The sequence below is a fragment of the Rattus norvegicus genome, chromosome 7 (assembly GCF_036323735.1).
Source record: "Rattus norvegicus strain BN/NHsdMcwi chromosome 7, GRCr8, whole genome shotgun sequence".
In the NCBI taxonomy this organism is placed as follows: Eukaryota; Metazoa; Chordata; class Mammalia; order Rodentia; family Muridae; genus Rattus; species Rattus norvegicus.
In genome coordinates, this window is record NC_086025.1 from 105,999,512 (window position 1) to 106,024,359 (window position 24,848).

General features: G+C 41.8%; 1 long non-coding RNA gene and 1 pseudogene across 1 annotated transcript in view; both read left to right on the forward strand.

The window, feature by feature from the left end:
• Nucleotides 1–192, forward strand: LOC120094038 (small nucleolar RNA U3; annotated as a pseudogene).
• Nucleotides 1–24,848, forward strand: part of LOC134479748 (uncharacterized) — a 119,245-nt gene that overhangs the window by 11,795 nt on the left and 82,602 nt on the right. The gene's annotated exons all lie outside the window — the stretch shown is intronic.

Sequence of the window (24,848 nt, forward strand, 5' to 3'; positions counted from 1 at the left end):
AAGACTATACTTTCAGGGATCATTTCTATAGTTCGTTATTGATGCATTTGTTTCCAAAATAACAGGGCAATATGAATGGCAAGAAATGAGAGGAGTGAAGATTGTATTTAAGCAGATACCCATCCTAAACAGCAGACCTGCTCTGACCTGTGACTTTAGTACAGATTCGAATTTGGATTTCCATCATTCTGATCTGTCTATAATGGATGGAAGGCATTAAAATCCTGACAAGTTTTCAGTTGTACCATGGCTATTTTAAAATCAGTACCACAAAATGCAATGCTGAGAATTTTTCAAAGAGAGAGAATGATGGCTCTCACAGAGATTGAATGGGAGGAGGATAGGCATCTGGAAGGATGCTCAAGTTCTCGTCCCTAAGCTGAGGATTTGGGACATGTGGACTACTTGTTTACTTATAATGGATGCCCTGACTTCCTCCAGGCATCCTCTTACTTTCCCCCTGTGTCACCTTAAGGGATAGGGTTAGGGGGTCTCTTCTCTGATGCTATGGTATCTTATTTAGGTTTCCCCTGCTGTGAAGAGACACCATGACCAAGGCAATGCTTAGAAAGTAAAATATTTCACTGGGGCTGGCTTACAGGTTCAGAGTTCAGTCCATTATCACTGTGGTGGAAAATATGGCAACATCCAGGCAGGCATGGTGCTGGAGGAGGTGTGAGTTCTACATCTTGTGCCAAAGACAAACAGCAAAAGACTAACCTCCTCCAGGCAGCTAGGTGGAAGGCCTCCCAAAGCCCACCCCAACAGTGACACACTCCATCCAACTCCCTGGGCCAAGCATATTCAAAACTTTCTATTTGGCCTGAAGTCTTTTCTAAGGTCCAGGAATAGCCAGTTGGTTTTGTTTGTTTGCTTGCTTCCTTTATTGCTGGTTGGTTGGTTGGGGGTTTTTTGGGTTTTTTTTTTTTTTGGATGGTTTTTTCTTTTGCTGTGATCAAGCACTATAATATCATGATCAAAAATAATTTAGAGGAAGAAAGGATTTATTTACCTTCCACTTCCACACTTCTACATTATAGCACATTAACAAGGGGCACTGAAGTAAAGACATGGAGGACTGCTGCTTTACTGCTGCGTTCTTGAAGGCTTACTCAGTGTGCCTTCTTATACACCCACATTAGATAGGCCCTCTGGCATCAGTTGTCAATCAAGACAAATATCCCAAAGACAGACACAGAGGCCAGTCTGAGGGAGGCAATCCCTCTGTTGAGGTTCGCTCCTCTCAGATGACTCTAGTTTGAGTTGACTTGTCATAAACTAACTAGGACACGGAATCTGCAGGAAAACAAGTTGTCTTCAAGCATGGATCTACATGCCCCAGCTCCAGAGTCACGCTGAGTACACTGTTCATTCATTACACCTGCTTTACTGAATATTGATTGCTTGGGAAATTCAGGGTTCTTAGAAATATCTAAATTTTTGCTTTTTCCCTGTGGGTGCACATGTAATTAACTTCATGTGCAATTTGGTGTGGGTTCAGAACATTTCTGTGCCTAATCTCCTTTTACCACTTATTAAAATATCCTAAAATGTGAGATATGTGGGATGAAGATCACTGTCTTCAGTCACTAAGAGACTCGTGTCATTTTAGAGTTAATGTTCAGATCAGTCATGTTTGCAAAACTGTCCAGACTATCAAGAAGTGGAGAGAAAATGGAGGAGCAGGACATGACAAGAATGAGATAATCTTACTTTCCTCATTTATATCCAGGACTAAAAAAATACAATCTTACCGGCCTTGCTAGGATCCTGTACAGATCAAAGGAAATAACTCAGCCATTAGATGTCTGGTTTGTAAAATTCTACACAGTTAAATGTGTATCAATAGTTTAAGACATTTCTGACAGATCTGACAGATTAGCATAATAACTCCCAGGTGGGAAGAAGACTCTGCAACCATTGCTCAAAAACAATTATTTCAAATTGTTGAGTTTAACTAAGCGGGGTATTTTAATGATGCACTGCATTTAATGAAAGACAATGACGCTGTGTATATTATGAATGCTTGCTAAATAATACTTGAATAATAAAACAAACACAAAAGCTTAGAGTTATATAGCTCAGTGGTACAACCCTTGTTTCAGCATGCACAAAACCTTGAGCTCATATGTGTCTTCACAAAAGAGGAAATTAAACAATGCATGAGATGTAATTATACAATCTAGAGTCTAGGATAAAAGCAAAAAAAATTTTACATCAACTTTAATAGCCAGTAGGCAGTATCTTTTGCCCCCTAAATCATATCTACAGCAGCTTCTTACACCATTATTTTTTACTTGCGAATACAGTATTGATAGGTTTAAGGTAAGATACAACTGTACCATGGCTTCATCAAACCTGTGGCTGACAGGCTAATTACTTGCATTAGTTCCTTTCATTGGCTTGGATAAAACACCTAACTAAGCTAACTTGAGGAAATGCTTATTTTGGTTCACATCTTAATGGTCCTTCTGGTGAAGGTGTGGTAAGGGTGTCAGTAGCTTGGTCTGTAACCGTGGGTACACAGGAGCTGCTAGGTCACATTTCAGACTAGGAAATAGAGACAGAAGGATGCTGGCACTCAACTTATTTCCCTCTTTCCTCTGACCCTGCCCATGGGATGCTGCCGCCAACATGATGAGGGGGAGGGGGGTCCTCCTTCTCAGTTGATCCTCTCTGAGGATACATTTGCAGGGAAGCCCAAACCTTTACCTTACTGAGGCCCTTGGTATTTTTTTTAATCCAAGTTAAGTCAAACAGAAGAGATGTTCTGCCCACAAAGCCATGAAACAGTAAATGCAAACTTGCCAAGCTGGCCATTTGCAACTAAAATCATGTTTGTGTCTACCCCATTCTTTTAAGACTATAGCATTTAATATCAAACATAGCACCACCACGTATTTGAATCAGTGTGCATGCTGCATCCTGGAGACGGATACTAGCTTTCCCTGTGACATCTAAAAGTAAACGTGCACTGTGCCTGGAGTTCACTGTCACTCTAACCAGGTGCATAGAGCTGGGTACAATGGCAAGCTGTGAACTCTATCTTGATGGCTACCTGTCTGCTAAATAAACCTGTATGAACAAGACATTATATATTACCTACAGCCACTGGACCAAACCTTTTAGTAAAGACTTGGATGGGAATTCTGGTAAAACTCCTCTAGGAAGGGCAAACCAATAGGCAGGATACCCACCTAGTCCCATCAGTTGGGAAGCTAGTATAGTCAATTTAGCTCTAATGTTGGTCTGTAGAGAGAATAGCTTTTGTATTGTATGGATGTACTTGACAGTTAAGAAACCTAAAGCCTAGAAGAAAGAAAAGAACACAGTGTGGGACATCTAGGGAGGCAGAAAGAATTTGGAGATAGAGTGAGGCATGAGAGATTCACCCGGAAAGATGTAGCAAAACGGACACATGGTACCTGGGCATAGGTAACCAGCCATGTGGCAGAATGTAGATTACAATAAATGTGTTATTTTAATTATGATCTAGTCAGAGACGGGCCTGGCTATATGACCAAGGTATTTGTAAATATGTTTTGAGTCTGAGTCATATTTCTGTGAGCCATGGGACTGGGAGGAAGAACCAGATCTAACTTCTGCATGGATCTCTTTCAGTGAAGGCGCCATCTCAGGACTTCACCATTGTTTTCTGATCCCAGCAGACATAGAGACTCAATTAGACAAATGAACTTTAATAAAGTAGTATATTGGTGTTTGGCCCTCACATGAATGTTGTCCCTGTCACCATAGTCATTTGTTTCACAGGGTCTCATTAGCAATCATGAACAGTGACACAGGAGGCTCAATATTGTCAATTTGATTTGACAAATTGTTTGCCCAATTGGCTATTTAGTTCCTCATATGTAAGTAATGTATAATGGGTAGGATCAACATGTTATGTACATCTGTGTGCTTGTTGTGAATTACATATACAAAACTACCTGAATACACTCAAGGACTCCTTATTTTAAACCTTCAGTGCTTGCCCAGTGTGTCTGAGAAGTCTCAGTTACCAGTTCATATCAATCTGTTTTAATGCTGAACCACTTGGCTCTTTGCACAATATACATGATGTGAAACTCTGCCCACTCAGAGGACTGCTGTTCTCCTAGCCAAAGGATGTGAAGAAGGACTAGGATTGAAAATGAGGAAGGTAGTTTTTTTTTTTTAAATCCTTTAGTAGGGTTCTTTAGAATGCTATAATGGGGCACTTGTCACAACAATCCTAGATTCCTTGGTCTCACTTCACCCTAGTCAGCATGGCTATTTCTAAAGAGGTTAAATTTGCATTTCTCTGATTAGGGACGTTTGAACCTTTCTGTGAATATTTATTATTGCTGCCACTTTTGAGAACCATTCATTTCTTTGGCCTACCAACCAATCTGTTGATTGGTACTTTTGTCCTTTCAGTACTTAATTTCTGGAGCTCGTAGGGATTTCTGGTTATTAACTGCTACCTGAAATACAATTGGTAAAGATTTTTGTCCCACGGTGTAGGCTGTCTGTGTGCTTTGCTGATAGTTTTGGGGGGATTTTTTTGGGAGGAGGGGTGTAATTTGTTTTTCTTTTTTGTTTTTATTTGTTCATTTGCTGTACAGAAAAATTCGAAGTTCGTTTAGTTCCACCCGTCGATTATTCACGGGGCTGGTTGCTGTGCTCAGGGAGTTTCTGTCCGCACTGGTATATTGAAAGTCTTCCCTGTGTTTTCCTCCAGCACTGTTAGCCTTTCCAGACTCTAAGATCAGGTTGTTGAACTTTGAAGTTTATTTTCATACAGGGCAAAGGGTATGGATCTAATTTCATTATCATGCATAGAGACACCAGGTTTCCCAGAACTATTGTCGAATACACTGCCATTTTTCACTACGTCATGTTGCCAAAAGTTAAATGACCATAGCATTTGTCACTTTTTTTGGGGGGGAGGGGGCTGTCTATCCTGTTCCATTGGTCTGCATGTCTGTTTTCAGCCCAGTACCAGGCAATCCTTGTCACTAGAGCATAATTTGAGGTTAGGCATTAGGATACCTCCTGCTGTTTTGCATGCCTGGGGTTTGGATTGGCTTTTTCTAGTTCCATGAAGTATAACACTAGAATTTTGATTGGTTTTTGCATTGAACCTGTAGATTACCTTTGGTTGCTTAGCTATTATTCCTACCTACCACATTTTTGTGAGCCAAAGAACAAAACTAAGCAACATTCTGCCTCGTTTGTTTTACTATGAAAACTTTAAAACAGAGCTGTAAGTATACTATAGGCCCTAGACTAGCCATGTATAAAGCCACTGACATCGGCTTACATAACAGATGCGTTACTGACTCCCCCATTGTATGATTAATGAAAAACATTACAGTAGATTAACAAGAATCCTCATACTTTTCATTCTGACTCCAAGTTATGAACAAAAAAAGTTGGTTTATAGAAATGATATCTGGGCTCCTTCTTAGTTGCTATGTGGCTAACAAATTAGCTGCCTTGGGCCTCAGATTCCAATGCTGCTTAGGTGAAAGTTCTAGTATATTCCATTAGCTGAGGGCCCATATATCTATTAGTTTCATCTTTTTCTGCCAGGAGACAGCTCAAACTAACCACCTACCTATTTCCCCATTGATGTTTCACATGTCTGCATTTGTCCATGCTTCTGAAGTCTTGATATACTTTCGCACCGATGGCAAGATTTGTTGAAGTAGCATTCTGCAATCATCATGCATGCTGTACATATAAGTGTACATACATTGATCATATGCATGATTGAAGTGACGTGTGTACATGTGGGTGCCATGTATGTAAGTGAGAATCTTGCCTATAAGTGAGCATCACATAGGCCGGTGGTCATCATGACGGTGACGGTGACAGTTCACACAGCAGGCATATGCAAGTAAGAACTGGTTGCTGCTTTGCTTGTTTTTCCCGAATGTAAATTCCTGGTAAAGGATTTAATGGGCATGTGACAGCCACTAGCCTACTAGAATACATGACTTATTTCTCTTGCCCAGGACTAAGCTACCTTAACCCAGACTTGCCCTGCTTCTCTGGCATGGTAAACTAGTCTCTTCTTTAGGCCCTATTCTGCTCAGAAGAAATCACTACCACATTCTGCAAACGAACTTTCCCACTCCAGTGATTTTTATCATAATGCAGCTTTTGGCCATTCCTCTTCCAAATAGCAGCCTCCCTTGTGTCTAAATGCCCAGGGACAATCTCTTTAGCCTTGCCTCAGGGCCAACAGGTCCACATGGTAGACTTCAAAAGCCTGCAGTATCCAAAAGCAGAACATATTATGCTTTTCCTGTCTACATTGACCCATTCCCATATTCCAGGTCAACATCTGCCAACCACAATTGAAAGGCAAAACAGTATGCAACTGCAACAGAGACTAATGGTGGTCAAAACCCCATCCAATTACAGACGTTCCATGCTCTTGGACAACTTGCCTAGCATCTACAAGCTATACTAACTTGGAAAATGCTTTCAGAGATTTTGGTTAGAATGAAAGATAAGAGGAGGAAAATCCTGAGCCAACAATATGTAGTGTAGACAGCACCTGGTTCAATTGCTATTATGCTACCTGATCTACCTGATCTCATCAGAAGTCTCTTAAATTTAAATTCTGACCCATTATTCTCAAGAGTTTCTTCAATCTTTATTTGACATTCTATGCCATTCATCCTGATAGACTATGTATACCACATCAGGTTCAACTTTCTCCTGTAGAACTCAGCAGGTAGAAGAACTCAGTCTCCATGCATGAATTTAATAGATTAATTCCAACACAAGGATGTAACCATCATTCAAAATGTACAGTGACCAATTGCTCACAATTTATGGAGTTATTCAATTCTATAACGTCCCCCAGGGTCAGTATGATACAGTCTTGTCCTCAGAGTTGATACAAATATGATTACAGTACCAAAGATAAACAAACTTTATGCTGTTATCTGGTGGCTCAGTAATAAGAATGCAGACTTTTTAACTGTACCATTCTGATGGTCATTCCTCTCCAAATGCAATGAAACGAACCATGGCTATCATCTGTAATGGGGATGTCACAATGTTTTCCCATCCTTACTTAAAACAGTACAAACATACCAAAGTTTAAGAATCTGTAATTGGGGGGCTCAACTTTAGTGATAAGTTATTGCTTTTAAAGATGGGATTTCCCTAGCCGAAGAGAGGCAGTCTCAGAAAATTCCATTTCCGGGGTTTTCATAAAAAGATCTTTGATCAATAGATAATTCTTTGAAATGAGGCTGGGGTGTGGCTCAATGGTAAAGTGGTTTACCAAGTATCTGTTTTCCTGCACATCCTACATATATCGTGTATGGAGTATTAGATAGACAAATCAATTTTCCGGGCACCAAAAAGTATATAATAGAAGTGAACCAAGTCTTATTTGAAATCCTTTGTAAAATTTAAAGTTGCTGTCACTACAGGGTAACTGTCCTTCTGGGGAAGACAAGCAGACTTGGAATCAAAATGGAAAAAGTAAAGTTGCTCATGTCAGCAGGCTGACCACAGGCACAGCTTCTTCCAAGCTCAAGCTGTATTGTGTTAAATATTTATGGAGTATCGACCAGGTGCCAGCTATATTATTTATTTTCACATTCATTTAATTGAATCCTTGGAATGTTTCTCAGGGGCATTATTACTCCTGATTTTGAGGTATAGAACTAAAGACATTGAGTAGATAGTCCAAACCACAACTCAGGAAATGGTGTGGTCAGGCTGGAAGTCCTGTGAACTCCTGACAGCAAGGCCCTCCGTGTCTCTCAGAGCATCCTATTACTGGGCTTTCAACAAGTTGGATGCTGAACACCTCAGAAAGCCTTCTTCCTTATAAAACTGACTATTCACTAGCCATCAAAACTGTTTCAGATGAAACATATTTTTTCTTTGACAGACTAGAGGCCTAGTATTTATAACTGTGAGAAACACTGTGACTAAAACGCCCTTTGGAGGGTAGAGAAGGAAGGGTTTGTTTCATTTTACAGCTTATAGTCCATCAAGGAGGGACACAGTAAGGACCAAAACAGAGAACATGGAGGAATGCTGTGTCTGACTTGCTCAGCTAGCCAGTCATACAACTCGGTATCACTTGCCCTGATAATGCACTGCCCACAGGAGGTTGGGATTCCCCCACACACACACATACACATCAATCATTAATTAAGAAAACTTTTCCACACAATGGACACAGGACAATTTGATGAACCTTATTTACCTTGAGATTCTGTCTTCCCAAGTATGTCTAGGTTTGTCTAGTTAACAAAAACTAACTAACCCAGGTGTACTTAATGCTATTTCATTAGTATAAAGTCCCACTTGGAAGGAGAGTTCACATTCATCATACTTCATGGCTGGTGGTCTGTGGTCTACCTCACCATCTATTCAGTCCCTCGGAATTCAGGATCAACTGAACCAAGAAGACCATGGCCTTTCTTGCTGTACCTAAAGCAAGAGCTTGATACACAGACAAGGATTTGCTGTTTTTGCAGTAAAGATGAAAACCAAGAAGCAGACACAAGGTTGAATGCAGTATGAGCTATACAATCAGAATGCACTGTACAGCTGAGGGTTGCAAGGTACAGGTAGGGAGTGTCAGAACTGAAAAATGTCTATGTGCTGTTAAGCTGATCCAAACTCCCATTCTATGTACCATCATCGGGCACCACTATTCTGCATATTATATTCTGTGCTTTTCCATTCATGGGGGGACAATCTGATTTCTAGGAAAGTTAGACTCTGACAATAAATGTTGGTAATAATGGGGTTGACAGAGGAGGACAGGAAAAGCAATCTGATGAAGAGATGGATGCCATGTGGGCAGCCTAGTACTTCGTGATCCCTTGAACCACAGAAGGAAAAGCCTAAACTGAGAAATGCTAGGCTTTGACTATTTAAGCTATGATGTCCCTTCCAATTCCTGCCGTGGCACTGTGCATCAGAATTCTGTGGCCCTCTGTTCTTCCTTCTGTAAGGGATAGGGCTTTATCTATCTACAGTTGTCTCTAACATCCCCATCAGCTCCCTGTGCTGTGTACTTCAAAACATCTTAGTTAAATAAACTAGATCTGTAAAGCATAGTGTAAATTCCTTCTGAAAGCTAATGGAGGGGAGGGCAGATTTCTTGAACTGTCATCATATATGTCATGAGTGGGAGATGCTAGTCTCTGCCTACTTTCCTTGTGGACCACTAGCCAGGGTCAGAATGCAGCTGATACCCCCTGGAATGATTGCTGTGCTGTTGAGCTCTGCCTCTCCTATAGTCATGCCATAGGCCACCTTCCCCAATCCCGACATCTTTGGTTTCTCTTGATCCTTCATACGTGTGTCTAGTTCTAAGGTAGGTAGTCTGTTTTGCACTCATGTCAACCATGTGCACTCAGACTTCTGTGTCCAAGTTATTGGCTTTGGCAACTCCCACATAATGACCCTTCACATCCAAAAAGAGTGTAGGGTATTTATACATCACCACTAGGAAGTAGTGAAATATAAACAAGAAAACATTCTTTAAAAAAAACTGAATACAATGAAAAAAATCTTTTTGCTCACTGAAACTCAATATCTAAAGGAAAAAGCCCAGCAACATACAATATTGCTGATGGCATTGGGGTGTACAACTCTTTCCCCCTATATCCTAATTGTAATGGCTATTTTGAAAAGTGATTTAACAAAATAGTTATAGAAATATTCATGTTCTCTAACTCAATAATTTACATCTGGGAACTGAGCCCAAGGACATAATTCTCTATCTGAGAAAGGAAGATAACTTCTATGTAAAATATATTCTCTGAAGCATTATTTTTAATATGAAAACACTGGAAAGATCTTTAATAACAAGGAAATTGGCATAATCTATATTGTGCACATTTAGTGGAGTGGATATTGTTCATAAATGAATTAAGGAAATCTCTATAGCAATATGAAAACACATGATGGAGCAAATGGGGTGGGAGAGAACAGACGGATAACAGTTGGGCTGTGTGCGTTTCATTTTCATTGTAAATGTAAGATATATAGAAATATTCTGAAATGAACGCCAATAATATATGGCTGCGTGTAATGTGGAAAAGACACCAATGGTTATTTTATGGTTATCAAACATCTAATGTATAGATATATTACTTGAGATAAAATAGTCATGATAAAAGTTTCCTAATTCAGAAGTATTGAGGAAAGCTGGAGGTGTGGTTAGAAGGTTTTACTTGAAGTGTCTGAAAAGGCCAGTGAGTACTTACAGATGGGGTCTACTTCGTAAGTGGGAAGATACCCCCCTTCAGTCATAGCTAAAATTTGGTCACATGAAAACTTTCTTACACTCTGTAGAACATTTGATATGTCGCAGAGGTGTAAACCCAAGAGCCATCTGATCTATAGCCCTTGCTTCCTGTGCTTGTTGAGATAGCAAAGATCCATAGAACATTCTAGATAGAATTTTCATTCCCCTTAAGGCATGTGCCTATTACTTTAGAGGTCCTGGGCACTGTATTAGTTACTTTCCTGTTGCATGAAAGAATGCCATTACCAAAGGCCACTTAAGAAGGACTTTATTTAAGGGATAATCCATTATGGTAAAAGCATGGCAGTAGGAACAATCTGACTCACTACATTTTTAGCCATACCACAGGAAGTGGAGAAAGAACAGGAAGTGTGGCAAAGCTATAAACCCCAAAAGCCCACACCCAGTGACATACTTTATCAGCAAAGCTGCAGCTTCCCAAGTAGCATACCATCAACTAGTGACCACTTGGTTCAAACGTATGAACCTATGGTGGGCATTTCTCACTCAAATCACCCACCACAGGTGCTTTCCCACTGATTCCATAAACACTCAACAAATCAGATGCTCTTCAACCTGCTGTAGAAACAGAAGGCATCATCAGGTGACCTATCCAAGACCACTCAGATACACAGTGAGCCAGTAGCTTCTCCTTCTTTTATTGATTCCAACATTCATGGCAGAAGTATATTTTAATTGCGTTTCTGGAACTTTATTTTAATTGGATGTTTTATTTGCATCTCAAAATGTTATCATATTTCCCCGTTTCCCCTCTACAAACTTCCTATCCTCCCCCCCCTGCTTCTATGAGGGTGCTCCCCCACCCACTGACCACTCCTACCTCATTACCCTGGCATACCCCTACACTGAGGTATCAAGCCTTCATAGGACCAAGGGCCTCTCCTTCCACTGAGGCCAGATAAGGCCATCCTCTGCTACATATGCAGTTGGAGCCAAGGGTCCTTCCATGTGTACTCTGATTGGTAGTTTAGTCCCTGGAATTTCTGAGGGGTCTGGTTGGTTGGTATTGTTGTTCTTCCTATGGTGTTGCAAACCCCTTCGGCTCCTTCAGTCATTTCCCTAACTATTCCATTAAGGTCCCTGTGCTCAGTTCAGTGGTTGGCTGTGAGCATCCACATCTGTATTTGTCAGGCTCTGGCAGAGCCTCTCAGGAGACAGCTATATCAGGCTCCTGTCAGCAAGCACTTCTTAGCATCAGCAATAGCATCTGGATTTAGTGTCTGTATATGGGATGAATCCCATGTGGGGCAGTCTCTGAATGATCTTTCCTTCAGTTTCTGCTCTGAACTTTGTCCCTGTATTTCCTTTAGACAGGAGCAATTCTGTGTTAAAAATTCAGAGATGAGTGGGTAACCCCATCCCTCAACTGGGAGCTTTAGCTAACTTCTGAATATCGTCTCTACAGGTTCTCTTTCCCCTTTGTTGGGCATTTCAGTTAATCTTTTCCTCTTTGGGTCCTAGGAGCCTCTCCCTTTCTGGTGTCTACTCCCAGTTTCCCATCCCCTGTTGCTACATACTTCTGTTCAATTTCCTGACCTTCTGTATATCATCCCTATCTCCTCCCATACTGATCCTTCCCCCCCTTTTCCCCTCCTGCTCCTCTCTTCCTCCCAAGTCTCTTATATCCTCTACCTCCTATGAGTATTTTGTTCTCCCTTCTAAAAAGGACTGAAGCATCCACACTTTGGTCTTCCTTCTTCTTGAGCTTCATATGGTCTGTGAGTTGGATCATGGGTATTCCAAGCTTTTTGCCTAATACCCACTTATCAGTGAGTACATACCACATGTTCTTTTGTAACTGGGTTACCTCACTTAGAATGATATTTTCTGGTTCTGTCCATTTGCCTGCAAATTTCACAATGTCATTGTTTTTGATAGCTGAGTAGTACTCCATTGTGTAGATGTACCACATTTTCTGTATCCATTCCTCTGTTGAAGCACATCTGGGTTCTTTCAAGATTCTGGCTATTATAAATACAGCTGATATGCACATAGTAGAACATGTGTCCTTGTTATATGTTGGAGCATCTTTTGCCCAGGAGTGGTATAGCTGTTTCTGAGGAACTACCAAACTGATTTCCAGAGTGGTTGGACCAGCTTACAATCTCACCAACAATGGAGGAGTATTTCTCTTTCTCCACATCCTCATCAGCATCTGCCGTCACCTGAGATTTTGATCTTAGCCATTCTGACTGGTATGCAGTGGAATCTCAGGGTTGTTTTGATTTGAACTTCCCTGATGACTAAGGATATTGAACACTTCTTTAGGTGTTTCATGGACATTTGATATTCCTCAGTTGAGAATTCTTTGCTTAACTCCATACCCCATTTTAATAGGGTTATTTGATACTCTGGAGTCTAACTTCTTGGGTTCTTTAATGATGTGTCTATTGCCTCTTACTCCCTAAGTCTGAGAAGATGTTGGTTTATCTTGTTGACAAATAAGGCATATTGTTTCACTGTATCTTCACAACCAAAATGTAGGAGATATGACATGTACAGAGGTTATACTTGTAGCATGCTCAGCAAAAATTAATGTAAATGTGCCGCTTGTTTTAATTAATGGCATTTATTGCTATACTGAGGACTTCAGATCCCAGAGATGGTACAGTATAACGGAAGCAGCACAAGCAGTACAAAGGAAATCACACCTCTAAGGATGGTGATTTTCAATCAAAGGGTACTTAACAATCTTTATCTTATTCATTGTTTAAGATAGAAACCATGTACCCCAGACTGGCCTTGAACTCATTATGTAGCTGAGAATGATCTTAAATCTCCTGGTCCTCCAGCTCTATCTTATTAATGCTGGGGTTATAGCTGTAGACCACCATGTCAGATTTATAAAATGCGTGTTGTTTGAACCCAGGGTTTCATGAATACTAGACAATCACTCTATCAACTAAGATACAGCCTCATCCAACTTTTAATAAAACATGTATGCATCTACAGTAGTCTGGTTAAAATGCTGACTATTTTTCTGCCATTCATTCCATTAGCTAAATGGGAAATATGAGAGAATACTCTTAGTCCATGAGGACTGCAAGGAAGATTTGATTTCTAACAGATTCTGTATCCATACTCTACATAAAATTCTCATTGATGGAGACTAAGATGATGAAATGGGGTTCTAAGAATGTTGTGTGACCTCCAGCAACTTGCATGCAAGGCATGGCTAGCTCACCTAAGTTGACTGAGAACTCAGATATAACATTCACCTTTGGGGATAGACAAGAGATGAATTTTATATTTATACTTCAGTCTGAGAGTATCATTATCCACATAATCCCTAGCCATCTACACATACAGCAAATTGCTTTAGGGATGCCCTACCCTTGCTAGAGGGCCTTTGCAGTGATATAAGTGATCTAGGAATATGGTCACCTTAATACTTTTATGAATCAAGAACCAGGGAATCCCAGCACTCCAAATATTGGATCTTCCAGTCTCCTCTGCTGCATTATGCATTGGCTGGTTTTATCGAACTGAGTAAGCTAACTTAATGGAATATTGAAGTGCTCTGATGGACCTATGCAACAAACTCTGTAGAGATGCCCTTTTGTCTGGTTCTAACACTTTTAACTGTTTCCTAGGGTCTAGAAACATACTTACCCATATTCTTGGAGACCAACAGAAATGACCATAGACTGTTGCTTCTAGACACTTAAAAGAATTCTTTATTTCTGAAGGCTGATTCCTACTCAGATATCTAATTCCATTCTCCAAAAACAGAGCCAGGAGAAGATCTCCCAAACCTGGATTCCCTAGGACTTAAACATAGAAATCAAAAGCCCATGTTTCCTTCTAATCTCTCATGGAAAATAGAAAACTGCTCTTACCAGAGAACAGCTGTGCACATATTCACCATCAGTCTCGAGCCCGTAACCACAGGTTGACATCCCTCCTAGCTTGCAACTGATATGCAGCAGAGCTGTGAAGCCCTTTTCTCTTATGGCCCCTGTTCTATTCTTCTGCTCCTTTATAAGGGAGATATCACAAAACATTTTTCCATGTATTCTGAATCTTCTATAAGACAAATATACTCTGTTCTACTGAAATTACTTACTCTACTACCAACCAAAACAGGAATCATGTAACGTTTTCTACATGCCTTGTTTCTGTTATGTTTGTCTTCAAGAAACCTGGAAAATCCCTCTTGATTCAGAGGGCTCACATCCAAAGAGAACCACCTGCACCACTTCTAGATATCTGGAGTTCCAGGTACTGTTTATATACATACATAAACACCTCCGACATGGGAGCTAGAAAAAATAATCATGTGAAATTTAGTCTCTTTTTAAGTGCCAGTTCTCATGGTTGAATACTCATGAGCAAAGCTATTTATGGATTGCATGTGGGTCTTGAACTCTCATATTCTTCACCCATTGAAAGATTCAAGTAAGCTACCTAAAAGGGAATTTGTTCAGAGCCTAACATTCTCCACATGGTGACTGCTATGTCAAGAAAGCACATCACTGATGGTGAATATGCTGGTTAGTTTCGTTAACTTGACACAGACTATTTCCTCTTGAGAAATGGAACTTTGACTAAGGAATTGCTTTATCAGATTGGTCTGTAGGCAAGTCTTGATGGATATATAAAAGCTCAGCCCACTGAGCAGTTCCACTCCTGGACAGGTAGGAGTCCTGGGTGGGATCACAATGTTTCTAAAGTGTTGTTACATGTTACTTACCCTACTATGTTAGGAAATCTTTGCTTGATCTCTGAAGCAGGGACTGCTTTTATGGAAAATGTATAGATGAGGATGTCAAATTGAGTCTTCATCTTAGGGGTTTTGCAGCTATCTTTGGGCAAACCTACCATGCTTGTAATTCAGATTAAGGATACCCTTCCCTACCATGTTCAAAATTCAAATTAAGGCTACTCTTTCTTACTATGCTTATCATTAAGGTTCAGGGTATCCTTCACTCCTGATCCAACACTCAAATGCAACAGAAGCAAAAGGACCTCCTGAGTGGGTTTTTATAGATAGTGTATTATGCTGGTTTTATTCCTGGCACCACTGGGTCATCTGCCATCTCTGTTTTCTACATGCTTTTCATTGGTTTTGAAGCTAAACTGCTAGAAACAATGTGTGTTCTAAGGCCTCAGTACAATTCTCTTCCATCTTTGACCAAGTCAAGTTGTCGTGCGAATGAGTGTCAGACAAAGCTGGAGGGAAATGCAGAGACCTTTCAGCTCTGAGGCTACAAAATCCTGTGAATGCAAACTCCGTTTCAGCACCATGGACAGGATCAAAGGCTCCCTTGTCTTAGCATATCATTCCCAGCCTAAGAGGCTATTTGAGGGCACATAAGCAGCTAAATTTATTTTCCTTTAAACCCTTTAATTACTGTAAAAATAGAAGGGACTCAACCACAGTTATCCAACTCAATAACCATGAATAATGTGCATTAATGCGCAGGCTAAGAATAGGAGATGGGGCACTGATTAAACGAGCCATGAGCAACCAAGATTGAGGGTAAAGTGTATATAAACTTTGAAAAGATATGTATCAGTACACACATAATATCTTTAGACATTGATGTGATGCTATTCATTAAATAGGTTTGAGATCCTGAGCCCAACAGCCTAAACATCATCAGGATTGCTGTTTGGGATCTAGAGACTTCAATATGCTGTAACAACTTACCCCATGGAAAATCTATAATGTTATGTGGTAATATAATATCTCACTAAGTAGTGTAAGAGATAACTCCACAGCCAGCAAATGAACAAGTTTTGGCTGGCCAATGATTTATGGCTTTCAGAGCCTTGCCCTGTCATTGGTGGTATCTCCATTGTGTTAGAGTGTATATAATTATAATTTCTCTTCCACTGTATGGAGCCCAGTCACAGAAGACAGATAGAGTCTTTAAGAAAGATTTTTATGAATTAGCATATTTATTCCCCCTGCAGTCCGATGCAGTAATGGGCCAGATGACTTTCACTACTCACTTCTGGCTCCAACACTTATTTGAATCTCAATTTCAAATAGGGTTTCAAATAGGAAACATGACAGACATAGCCGAGGCTCAAAGTCCCTTTGCTTGAAGGCTGCTCTCATTCTAAGAGGAGACAATGACATCACAGATGGCACCTCTCCAAGATGAGCCTGCAGGAATAACTGCCACAGCTCTGTGACTGTCCGCTGGGAAGACCAGTGAGTGGCAAAACAGAAGTCTACTTTCCAACTAGAGCACCACCATTCCTGCCTCCTGCCCCTGCTTAGCTGAACATTAGTGAGATGACCTCTGAAGAGAGCTCTGCCTCGAAATCCTTGGAGACTATTCACCACTCACACAAGGACTTTGTGCTTTCCATGATGTCCTACACCCTACATTCATTGACATGAGGCAGCTTCTTAAATGAGGTAGGGAGAGAAGGGATTTTTTACCTTGTATTCCAGGGGTATTTGGTAATGTCTGGAGCTCATTGGTTTTAAAACTAAGAATGAATTGTGATTGTCTACCCTGTGATTGGGTTCAACCGCATGGGGGGAAATGCATTGGTAGGTGACAGGGATGCTGCTTAACACCATGAAATACATAGGGCAGCCCCAACAAAAAAAATTATCCAGCACACAAATTAGCAATGCTAAGATCAAAAAGCCCTAAGGTAAATTTAGGACTCAGGGATCTCTTTCCGGAAACCATTGGAATTTGATTCCCTCCCCAGCAAATGATTTAAACACCCTTGCCTTGGACACAAAACAGGTACCACAGAAGACAAAGGATGTTGAGGTCTTCACATCCCTTTATTCTTTGCATTTCAGCTCACCAGTTCCTGGGTTTCCTGGACTAGACCTATGGTGGGAGAGGAGAGGACCTGCCAGACAGGAGTCAGTACTACATCCTCTTTCCATCAAAATTATCTTATTTTCATCTGTATACTGGAACTATGTTTGTGTGAGTTCTGGTCCCCAAGAACATAACGAGTTGTTAGATCCTGTGAAGCTGGAGTGATGGACAGTCGCAAGCAATCCAGTTTGGGTGCTGGGAACTGAACTCTAATCCTTTGCAAGAGTAGCACCCTCTTCAACACTTCTTAAACTGACACATAGAACCTTGGTTTTATCATAGAAACTAGTGAACAGAACAACTTACCTTCTCTATTCTTACAGCATCTTACAGAAGCTTGACACACTGTGGATTTTCAAGAAATACTGGTGCAATCCATGTTGCTTCTGGAATATAAACAGTGTTTGCTTTTCTGATACAACCACATAGGTTGAAATAAAGGCACTTGGCACCCTGGGTAATCTCTGACCATTGTGGGCAATGGAAGCCAAGAGGGTGCCCAGTGCTACTCAGGTCACTGTCAACTGATGCCAGCGTTTCCTCTGAACCTTTCAGCTTCTGAAAGTGTACCAGGCTACTGGCTGCAATATGCACAAATGGTAAGCATGTTGTCGCTTTCCCTCTGACTTAGAGATAGTAAATGATACTTGGGTATCAGACAAGAAAACTTCCGTCACCTTGGACTTGGTGTATCACTGTTCTCTCTGAAGTGGTGAAGCACCAGACCAAAATAAGGGTAAGGTTATTCCCAACTAGGTAGGAAAGACAGGAGACAGTTGGTCACATTACATCTACAGTTGAGGGAGATGAATGCTCTTACTCAGCTAACTTTATCTTTTACAATCTAGGACCTCAGGCCATAGGATGGCGCAATCCACATCCAGGGTAGGTCTTCCCACTGAAGTAAACCCAATCAAGACAATTAAGACCTACCCCAAAGTCTTGTCTCCCAGGGTAATATAAATCCTGTGAGGTTGGCAATATTAACAATTACTTTTAAATTTAGGGTACACACATTCAGAGCCATATTTTTCTGAGATCTGAGGGGCAGCGGCATACATCCTCACTTGATTGACAGTATCTATTGCTACACAACATTTGTTGCTTTGGGCCTTACACGGCCTTTGCCCTACCATCTTCTCATTTGCTCGGTGAGTCATTTATATGTCTTCCTGTTAAAACCACTGTCCCCAGCCATGGCATGCTCATGCACCATGCAAGCTACACCGGGATGCTGCTATTCTGCTTTAGAGCATTCTGAGAAGCCACAGGAAGGAAGCTCTTTGGGGACAGAGCACAGCTCTGGCTCCGTTTTCCCACTCGGAGGTTCTGCAGCCCACCTGTCCTCTGCTAGCTTTATGGGCCTCGTGAAGAGCGAAGCAAACAATAATAGACAACAGCCTCGTGGTTCTACAGTTTCTAGTGCTGTCTACTGCCAAGTCAAGAGACTCAGTGGGCGATGTTTGTTTGCTTGCTGGATTCTTCTTTTCGGCGTCACAGATGTGAAATGGGAGTATAAAGACGGTGTGAAATCATATTTACTGTCAGGTGCCTGTGGTAGAGATGCTGGAGGGGGGAAAAACTGGTTTGTGTGTGATGCCAGCACCCACCCAAATATGGGTGGCCAGTTTGTTGCTTTTTGTTTCCTTTCCTTTTTAAATCTCTGCTCTGAGGCTTGCCTCTCATCTTCCCAGTGAGTCATGAAGAACTCCTATGCTAAAAATCCAAATTTCCTGGGGCATCCTGTAGCCTCTTGCATTAAAGGCACTACCTTGATGAGAGGGATATGATATAAACAGCTGTCTCTATGAACTATTCCATTTCTTTTTCTAAAATGTTAGCCTACGTTATCCTCATGAGGCGCTTTTCAGGTGCTGTTGACACTCATGAGGACACTGTCTGAAAGGGTTAACTTGGGCTGACAGCAAGATGGGTAGAGCAAGTCTAAGTACTTAGGAGGCACAAACACCCTGAATGCCCTGGATTCTTCATCTCCAGCGACTACTAAAGTTTCCCTAACTATTAATCTTCAGGAGCCCTGTCACCAATTCAGGGCTGAGCACAAACACCTGCCCCCAAACAGAATCCCTGCCCCCCACAACGCAGCATTCAGAAGCTACGCCTCACCTTGATTTCATACTGCACAGCTGAGAGGAAGCTTGAGCCTTTGCATTTTATTACAGTGGGGGAAAAACAACTTTAAAATGCATAGAGATCTTTACAAAAGAAATCTTCATTTTTGGGTCAGCAATAAGACAAAACAGTCCCAATTCAAGGTTATCTTTATAAACTGGTACCGTCGGTGATGCGCACACCCTCTTTAGGTGTGAGTGCCTGCAACTCTGTACTCTGCTCAGGGGTTTGTCTTACAACCGCCTGTCTCCACCGTCATGTCTCCTATGCTAATTTTAAATAGCTGCTTAATCGTCCATCTGGTTGGTGGCTCTACTTACGACTACCCTACTTTCATCTTTTGTGTTCTTTGAAAAACTCCTTCATAATTTCCGCCTGTGGTTTTATTACTTCTAAATGCTTGCTTACATTATTTACTTAAAATAATTCGGCAGAGTACAGAACCGTCACACTGTTGCCCTCGGTATACTTCCCTACTGTCCTTCGGAGGTAAACCCAACCTCTACTGCTTCCTATTTTCCCCTGAGGACTCTGCTTATGCGATTCGGTTCTTGATGTGCCCTGTGGATTGGGTGTGGCTATTGGAACTATTAACTCCTTTGCTGTCCACAAAGCAAGGCTGGAATAGTAATGAGAACACCGCATGACTAGTTTGGAGGAATACAAAATAGCTCAAACGAGAAAAATGTTTAATGTTCTCTCCACAAAGAGATGATAACTGCTAGAGGTGGCTATGCTAATTACCCTGATTTATTAGACTCTGCCCACATGTATAAAACATCACACAATACCCCATAATATGCACAATTACTGTGCATCAACTAAAAGGTCTTAAAATTTTAAACATTCAATGTCAGTGCAGCAACTGAAATCATTATTTTCTTGCTTTGCCGTTTCCCAGCTCTGAGTCTTTTGAGCTAGGGAATAAAGCATTGATGGTAGAGATCTCCGCGCTCCCACTGTTAGCAGCTAGCTAACACCTATGAAAAGAACAATAGCCACAATCTTTTTCAGATTCTAGAAAATTCATGTAGCAGAGGAAGGTTGCTTTCTAAAATGCAGATGTGGCATGTATCAGAACATTCTAGAACTACTTTACCATTCTTTCTTTCCTCTTTCAACATGGCTCTGAGAAAAGGAGAGAAACTGCAGCTGATCCCACAAGTCAGCAACGTACTCTCTCCTGCTCTCCGTTTGCGTTTGCTGCGCCCCTAGCCCCTGTTCTCTTCTCCTAGAGCTTCCCCACAGAGAAGCAAAATAGCCACAGAGCCATAAAAAGCTGGTCTGAATCCCCACTACGCAGAAGCGACCAATGCAAGGCTCCCGGCCACCAGAGGGCACTGTGTGGCTAGAAGAGATGGCTCCTTGGCTCTGCAGCTGCCTCCAAGCCCAGCTCTGAAAGGCCTCTTAGGATTCATGGAAACAGAACGTGGTGGAAACAGCGCAATTTAGAAAAACAAAACCAGCCCACGTCTCTTCCCACACATAGGTTTTATAGTCCATCAGAACCCACCTTCCACTGTGCTCTTTAGCAGAGTGACTCAGCCACCCATCAGAGAGAGGACCCCACGGTCCACCTGAGCTTGTTTTTATAACCAGGTTTTAAACATCCCTCTGAGGTTGAACACTGAAATCACTAGAGCAACGTCAGACAGAGAGAGCTACCATGATACAGGGCCTGCTGTGTGCTAGGTCCTCGGCTTTCCATCCCTTCTGCATTCACACTGGTGCCAATCATACTCGTGTCTTGTGGGAAAGGAACTGGGCTTCAAAAAACTAAGTAAGCTACAATCCTGAGTGGGAAGCCAGCGTTTGCTGTCAAGTCTGTTTGACACTAGAGTCTGATCTCGCTGCAGAATCTAGACACCTTCTGCTTCTTGAATTTACAGTCAGTTCATGGAAATTAGAAGTCTGGCTGATAGGCTCATGACGTGCTTCAAATATTCACCTACCATATCCTACAATATGCAAATCTCATACCAGGGTCATGCCAGAGTTATTAAGGATGGAAAATAATTCTAAATGGTGCCCAATGAGAGAAAGGAAATTGGTCAAAACTGATAGGATGACCGATAATGTCATGCCTGAAAAGGCAGGCCCTTCTCGCCAGCTCTATCCAGACCAATGCCTCTTCTCTACTGGTTCCCCAGCTTAGAACAGGGGATCTTGTCTGCATCAAAATGTTAAGTCAGATTTCCCCTGGGATCCTTGTGTCTGCAAAGGCTAAATCCAGAGGGGGGCCGTTTCCTGGTCTAGCTTCTTTGGAACCCTAAGCAAATATGCCTGGAGAAAAAATGAAGACCCTAGCAGAACATTCTCTACTGCACTTTGGAGTGAGTTGGAGGACATAATCCTCATCCTGCTGTCCCACCTCAAGGTTGTACTTGCTGCCCACTTTCTCTAAAAATCTTAGATTTATTTTCACTTGGAAATCAATAATGCGACTCAATGGGCTTCGTGGCTTACTCTTACTTTAACAACAATCGGCTGTTTTGCTATGTAGGTTGTGCTGAAGCACATTGCCTACAAACCTCTTATCTCTCTTTATAATATTTTATAGGTTATTTTGAGAATTTCACATCATGAATCCCACCACACCCAGTCCTCTGCCCCTCTAACCCTGAGACATCCCCCCAAAAAAAAACTAAGAAAAAAAGAAGCCCAATTTACATGGCCCATATACTCACTGGAACCTGATCGAACTCCCAGCAGCCAGACCCTTAAAGAAAATGGATTCCTTCCCCCACTCCCACACCAGAACCATTAATTGTGGAGAACTACACTTTAGCATCTTAATCATAAAATAAAGTTTTCTTCAATCGTTTTCTGTCTAAGGGTATGGGGTTGTCAGGTAGGTCTTCTGTGTCCCCTCTTAACTGAGTCTGCTGTCATCAATACCATGGTAAAAGTAGCTTCCTTGCCCTTTGCCATAAATGGAAGCACAGGTCACAGACTTGCATGTGGTCTTCAGTATCCCTGATACCCTGGACAGATCTTAGCATAGGCTCCAGTGATAGTACAGACCACAGAAACAATGCAACCCTCTGCCTACTTTCTAATCCACAATATCCTCGTCCTTGAAAGGCATTCACATTAATACCTTCAGATCATTGGTGGAAGAATTAGAGATCGTGTGTCCTCATACCCTGTGTTCATTTAACATAGGACAATCGCAACTATAATTAGCAAAATACAGGTTGTTAACAGAAAACAAAAATCATAACAATTCCTTTGGGTGTCAGTTGCCATCCTGGAGAATTTCTCCAGTGCATAGCAACTGGGCTAGAGAGACGTCCAGCAAAGGAGCTCATTACATGTCCCCTCCATGAGTCATCGCTGCCTGTCACCTCTCTGCCCGGGCTGAGGGTGGACAAGACCAATCAATGAGGCCACAGAGTGGCTGGGGTGGGGGCGGAGAGATCATTTGTTCATCTTCGTAAAGATGAAGAGTTTGAACATGATGCAGCATAAAGTGCCCCCCTCCAAGTTAGGGAAATAGGAAACTTGGCAGAGGCCCGGAGTGAAGTATGACTCACCCTAAATCGACAACTAAAAAGACCCCACAGAGCTTGGGTTTAAACCTGTCTTGAAGAGATTACCAAAGTGCAAGGCAGAACAGCAGTGGGGCCTGGGCTAAAAGTATCAGCAATCATGTACTGACACCTTGAATAGGCTGTGCCTTGGGTGCCAGGGTGCAGAGGCAACGCCATATTGGTAGGCCTTCATGCCTTGAATGTGGTAATGAGGCAGAACTGAGGTGGCTGCAGAGTCGGTCCCAAGAATAAAGAAAATCGGAAGGAAACACACAAGGAGAGGCACCCCTGGGCATCTGAAGGAAAGAGTCAGCTCTACACTACAGCCATGAAGGCAAGGGAAAAGCAAAGTGGGGAAATGGAAGGCCATAGAAGCAGGGCTGTGTGTCCAGTAGGCCACCCTCTTCCTCAGAAACACACCAATAAATACCTCATATTCTGAGGCTAGGATAACATTGATCTTTCTACTTAGCATCATGTGTACTAACTCAAAACCTCCCACCTGTAGGGGCCCATGTAGGCATTCGCAAAGGTCCCATTAGCATATCCTCACAATAACCATTCCTCTCTGGGTACTAATGATTGAGATGGTTCGTGCCTTAACTCAGGGTGCAGTAGCTGATTAGTCTTCATTTTGAATGACCTGACCTCAAAATTAACGTTTTTAAAAAATCTGGAACCAGAGTGCAAGAAATAGTCTTGCTTCTGTCTGACTCAAAAAGGCTTTTTCAGACACTGCTGTCTCAGATCTCACGGCAGCCCTTCCCACGTGGTGTGCGCATATGTGAGCATGAAAACACGACATGTTTATAAAGTAAATGGGAAACTCAAATGCCAATTCTCACCATGAACTAAATGTTAAATTATTACATTTCCTACAGTCTGCTACCCCCTCTCCTCGTTCCTCCTTTTTATTCTCTCCCTCTCTAGGTATATAGCCCTCTCACACTCTCTTCCTTTCTCTTGGTGTCTTTCTCTGTCTCTGTCTGAGTGTGTGTGTGTGTGTGTGTGTGTGTGTGTGTGTGTGTGTGTGTGTGTGTGTGTTTCTCACAGTATGTCTGCCTATCTCTGTGCATTTGTCTCTTGTCTGTCTGTTTCTGTGTCTTTCTTTCAGTGTATATCTGTCTCTCTTACTCTTTCTCTGTCAACTGTTTTCCATCTGCTTTGTCACGTGAATATATTGTCTGCATTCTGCTTATCATTAATTGTGTTAATAAAAATAATTTAAAATCAACACACAATGGCTCATTATTTGTAGGTGCAACTGGCTGTGTCTCTGACTCGCTCACTGAAGCTCATTTTCCTTGCTTCTGGTTTCTCTCACAAAACGCACCATAGCAAACACCTGTGCGTGTCAATATTTCCTGTATAGTGCTCACCCCTTTCTGGAGTTAGGAATTGAACTTCCATGGATTTGTTCCCAGGCTGCAGGTATCTTTGCAGTCTCTGACAGGTCTGGCCATGGAAGGCTATTCTATGAACAAGTCACTTGCTTCTCCCTGAAATGTAACAAGGAGACTTCAGTGCACATACCCTCTATCATGTGATTAGCTAATGTGAGCATCCCCTACAAAGCAGCCATCTCTAGGGGCCTTTGAAATCATCTTTCCAAGCTGCCATCCCTGGATACTGGTGAATTAATCAGTGCAAACACTCCCTGATGAGACTCACTGCCTATCTTTCTGGTGAGCTGGCTGTGCCAGAGAGGCAATGGCCTGCACACTTGACCTCGTGTACTAGAGGAAAGCAGACACTGATCATTCTAATGTTTCGAAAGACAAACAATATTCCTGGTATGTCCCTGTCCCTTCTAAAGTGTCACATTTGGTCACAAATAGTGGCAGCACTTAGAATGAGTTACATATGCCTCAAGGGACATAGAACTGGGGACTTGCAGGTTTAGTAGAAAAGAGGCAGTTTGAATCATGGGGGGACCCATTTGGATTCTCCAAGGTCTCTTCCATATCCCCTACAACCAGTTCTAATGCACAGCCCTTCACACACATCGCTCCCAACACTTGTCCTCCTAGTTGGCCTCTGAACTGGTATATGGCTGGCTCTGCCTATCCCACCTGAACC